Source organism: Panthera leo, chromosome B3, assembly GCF_018350215.1.
Source record: "Panthera leo isolate Ple1 chromosome B3, P.leo_Ple1_pat1.1, whole genome shotgun sequence".
NCBI classification, from domain to species: domain Eukaryota; kingdom Metazoa; phylum Chordata; class Mammalia; order Carnivora; family Felidae; genus Panthera; species Panthera leo.
In genome coordinates, this window is record NC_056684.1 from 841,593 (window position 1) to 846,748 (window position 5,156).

Below are 5,156 nucleotides of genomic sequence, written 5' to 3' on the forward strand. Positions count from 1 at the left end.
CTCCACGTGCAGATATGGAACAATGCCTGGTACATATGTTAAAAAGGAAAACCCCACAAGACATTGAGCAGTGCCCGCGGTCTGTTCCCACTCGCGTCAAGAAAAAAGAGATCTAGCGATAATAATTCCTGGAAGATAAAGAACCTATTAGCAGGTGACCAGAAGTACAGACAAGAAGAAAGCCTTGCTTCTTTTGTAATGTGTTAGCCTTCTACCACGGGCACGTATCGTTCTCAATTAAATGACCGGCGTATCGATATATGAATGAATGCAGCCCCCATCTGTCATCTGTTCATCCTTTTGTTTGTTTATTCACAAAGCGTGTCCTGAGCCTCCTCCTGCTGGGCCCGGGAGGGACAGCAGGGAACAAAAATGTATGTTCTGGTTTCTTCCAGCGTGAAGTCTAGGCTAGGGCTTTGCTACTCAAAGTGTGGTCCCTGGACCGGCAGCACGGACATCATCTGGAGCTTGTTCGAAATGCAGCATCTCGGGCCTCACCGCACACCTGCCTTTGAGTCAGCCTCTGCAGCTTAGCCGAGTCCCCAGGGGGGTCCTCAGTGGGGTTTGCAAGCACGGTTCGAGGGACCATTCCCGAATACTGCACCCTCGCTACCTCACGTACAGTTTCTGGACAGGAGAGAGAGGGCACATTCGGAGCTCGCTGGGAACACGCTGGGTGTGCTCAGAGGACTGTGGGGGACGGAGGTTAAATACCCACGGCCCAAATTGTGCCGTAACTTGACATTAATCCTTGTGCCGACTTGTCTCTCACGAGTTAACCACAAAATAGCTTTGCTGTGCTGTTGCTACGGCGACGGGGTCTAATAGCGCTGTTACTTTTCCCATTTCCAGAGCCCGCAGCCCAGTCTCCCTGTCTCCAACCAAGCCTGTTTTCTGTTCGCCAAAGTTGAAATCAAACACCTGGCCGTGGGGGTAGTCACAGTCCCCGCGTGACTCGGCAGGTGCGTTCTCTGCCTACCTTTGCATTCATTTCAGACCGCCGGGCTACGCTCGGCTGATCCCCGCCTTTGGAACAGCCGCCCCTTCCCCCAGAGAGAAGAGCTTCCTTGAAAATCATACATTTTCATTTTTAAATGTCTGTAGTATTTGTTTGGTGTATATGGTGAAAAATGAGAAAGCGCAAATCAGCGGGACAAAAATGCACCAGCTCTCCAAGTGCACGCGTGTATCTCGATCTCGCTTTTAGTGCCTGTGGATTATTCCAGGTGGGAGAAATGAGGTGGTGCGCGGCCCCACATCCCGCGAGCCCACAAACCGCGGGGATTCTCATCCCCCCTTCTCCCGAGTTATAAGGCAGGTGCTGGCCACACTCCTTGCGGCGCTGACAGCTTCCGTTTGTCCCGAGTGGTATTACAGCCTTTCCGAAGTGCCTTCACAGGTACACGGGGTGTAGACACGAAGCCACAGTCATCCTTGCCTGAAGGACAGTGGCTGGAAATGCAAGCACAGACACTCCACACGGGGCGGTGGGGGGGGGCGTCCTTTAGCCTGGACCATACGTCAGCTCCTACTAGACCTTCCCTGGAGCTGCCTCCTCCTCCTTGTTTGTTTTGAAACAAATGTCTAGGGAATTTGGGGACGAGGGGGTCGTGTGCACCTTGATCCCGGGCAAGGCTCACCCATTTGTGGATGTGGTCACGGTGGTCCCAATAAGTTACACGAGGTCCTACACCAACCACGCTGATGGCAGAGGGGACGTCAGGTAGCTTTTCTGGGTCTCCTGTCACATCAAGAAGAAATTTAACATTTTGTCAGATTACCACATATGGCAGCCAAGTGTGTACATCTTGTGTGTGTGGCTCGGTGAAGCTTCACATATGTGCATACCCGTGTAAACACCACCTACATCAAGACATAGAACGGGGCCACAGACTCCCTCATGCTGTCTCCCAATCAACATCCCCACCAAAGAAAGTCACCATCAGCCTAGATTCATTCCGCCTGAACTTGTGATTCTGAGCATCTCAGGAGCTGCTCCTGCCACGGCCGTTTCACACGTGAGCAATCTGTGACCCTCATCGAGTAACAGCAGAACCATCTAGTATGTCACGACTGCTGCCTCTATGCCTGTGCACGTGCACACGTCACTCAGTGCTCACGCCTCCGTGCGGCTAACACTTTCCCACCCGGTGTCTATGGACATCTATCCATCCACCCATCCATCCATCCATTTAGCCATTCAATCTTCTACCCACCTTCCGTCTATCTGTCTATCTATCTATTTATCTATCTAATCATCTGTCTATCTTACCGGGTTTTAACCTTCACAATGTGGGGCTGATTAAGCAGTCTCTGGAAGGTTGTCTATTTGCGTACGATGCCGGGCCTTGAATCCCACAGAGCAGGCCACGGGGGAGGGGGCTGGAAGGAAAGTAGGGGAGAGTGAGACCCAGCTGGACCCTGTAAGCCAGAACTGTGACCAGCTATCCTGTTTTTCTGGGACCGAAGGTGTTCCCAAGATGCAATACTTTCACTCTTGACATTGGGCAAGTCCCAGAGGGAGGAGGAGGTCACCCCAGCTGCAAACCAAAGGACTGAGAGCTGTGTCAGTCCACGCTATTTCCAGCCTCGATGGGGCCTCTCCTGGAGCTGGATACAGACCTGGCCTGGAAGACACAGAAACCGAGGGGGTCGAATGCAGGCCCCACACCAAAGAGGGGGGCCAGCAGATGGTGCCGCCCTACGTGAGCCCTGATTACAGGCTGTGGTTCAAGAGCTGCCTGTGTGCCTGGCACCCACCGGCGGGTGAAAAGGCTTCTCGGCCTGATGACGCGGCAGGGGTCAGCCCAGCCCTGCCCCAGGACCCCCAGCAGCCCCAGGACACGGAGACAGACTGGGGTGGAGGCCCGGCTCCCCTCCCCCCCCCCACCCCGGGGCAGGGGCAGCGGGAGGGCTGCTGAGTCAGGGCAGTGGTGCGGCCAAGGGGGCAGAGACTCCTCGGGGTTGTCACCTGCCACACGTCCCTCCCCCAGAGTGGCAGTTTTCAGAGAAGGGCTTTAAGACACTGGTCTGCCAGCCTGGGCCCCGGGTGTCAGCGGTGGGTTTTTGAGCATGAGGACAGTCCCAGCAGAGGGGGAAACAGAGCAGTGACCTCACTGCCCACTGTGCTGCCCACAGCTGCACCAGTTTCCCAGAGTTTGGTGCTAAATTTAGAATCCAGCTTCTTGGACTGTGTTCGGTTGGAGGAGGAATCCAGGGCCGATGAAATTCACCTGCCAGTCACCGCCTGGCTGGCAGGGGCCACCGCCCATGGGGACGGCACAGGACACTGTCAGTGTCCGTGTGTGTGCCCTCGTCCTGGGCCACTCCCCAGGCCAGGGCTGTGTGGCCACCAGGGCAGGTCCCTGACCCCTACTGTGGGGCCGGAGGGCCTCGAATAGGGCTGCTGCTTTGGATTGACAATGATCTTGTGGGTGGAGTCAGTTCCACCTTTTCATCTGAAGCTCCTGCTGATTTCGAACTTGACCCTGGGGGATGGGATTCACCACTAGGGCTTCTGGGCCCCAGGGTCTTATCTACCGGTTCAGGGAATCAGTTATTCCCTAGGCCAGGGCAGAGCCCTGACTCAGTGGAAGTCAGCCTGGGGATTTATTGAGCACCTACTGTGTGCTGGGCTCTGTGCGAGGCCTGTGAAAACAGGAGCTGTCTGTTCAGAGCGGTGTTTAAAACTCAGACTTCTGCACAGCAAAGGGAACAGTCAACAAAACTAAAAGGCAGCTGTTGGAATGGGAGAAAAAATACTTGCAAATGACGTATTGGATAAAGGGTTAGTATCCAAAATCTATAAAGAACTTATCAAACTCAACACCCAAAAAACAAATAATCCAGTGAAGAAATGGGCCGAAGACATGAATAGACACTTCTCCAAAGAAGACATCCAGATGGCCGAGCGACACATGAAAAAACGCCCAACATCACTCATCATCAGGGGAATACAAATCAAACCCACCGTGAGATACCACCTCACACCTGTCAGAATGGCTCACATGAACAACTCAGGCAGCAACAGATGTTGGCGAGGATGCGGAGAGAGAGGATCCCTTTTGCATTGTTGGTGGGAACGCAAACTGGTGCAGCCGTTCTGGAAGACAATGTGGAGGTTCCTCAAAAAACTAAAAATAGAACTACCCTATGACCCAGCAATTGCACTACTAAGAATTTATCTAAAGAGGAAAAAAAATGCTGCTTTGAAGGGGCACGTGCACCCCAACGTTTACAGCAGCGCCGTCAACAATAGCCAAATCATGGAAAGAGCCCAGATGTCCATTGACTGATGATGTGGTATATATACAATGGGATACTACTCACTGATGAAAAAAAAAAATGAAATCTTGCCATTTGCAACAATGTGGATGGAACTGGAGGGTATTATGCTAAGGGAAATTAGAGAAAGACAAAGATCATATGACTTCACTCATATGTGGAATTGGAGAAACAAAACAGATGAACACAGGGGACGGGAAGGGAAATTAAGATAAAAACAGAGAGGGAGGCAAACCATGAGACTCTTAAATACAGAGAACCGTCGGAGGGGTGCTGGTGGCAGGTAGGTGGGGGACGGGCTAGATGGGCGATGGGCACTGAGGAGGGCCCGTGTTGGGATGAGCACTGGGTGTCATGTCTAAGTGATGGATCACTGGGTTCTACCCCTGAAGCCAAGACTACACTGTGTGTTACCTAACTTTAATTTAAAAACAAACAAATAAATAAGTAAGACAAAGTCAGAGTCGCCACCGTCAGTGGACCACGGAATCAGCTTGGGGGATCACAGCCGGCACTTAAGAAAATGAAATAAGGAGCATCTAGGTAGCTCAGTCGGACGTCTGGCTCTTGATTTCAGCTCGGGCCATGGGCTTGCAGTTCCTGGGATCCGGCCCCATGTTAGGCCCCAAGCTGACGACACGGAGCCTGTTTGGGATTCTCTTTCTGCCCCTTGCACGTGCTCTCTCTCTCTCTCTCTCAAAAAATAAACAAACTTAAAAGAAAATGAAATAAAATAGAAAAGACCAGAGGGCACTGAAAGTAGAAAGGATATTGTTTCCTGAACTGTTTGTAGGTAAGGACTAGACTTTAATGCAAAATGTGTTTCTTGCCAAAGGCCAACGTCTAGAAGAGTTTCAGATACACTGGCCTAG

At 52.1% G+C, this 5,156-nt stretch overlaps 1 long non-coding RNA gene across 2 annotated transcripts; it reads right to left on the reverse strand.

The window, feature by feature from the left end:
- Nucleotides 1-294: 294 nt before the first annotated feature.
- LOC122221501 lies at nucleotides 295-4,038 on the reverse strand. Of its 2 annotated transcripts, none has more exons than XR_006203253.1 (4): nucleotides 4,008-4,038; nucleotides 2,273-2,382; nucleotides 1,641-1,741; nucleotides 295-1,473 (listed from the first exon to the last, which is right to left on the reverse strand). It is a non-coding gene; the product is annotated as an uncharacterized LOC122221501 (long non-coding RNA). The 2 variants fall into 2 exon arrangements; XR_006203252.1 differs by having other exon boundaries at nucleotides 3,991-4,032.
- Nucleotides 4,039-5,156: the final 1,118 nt, after the last annotated feature.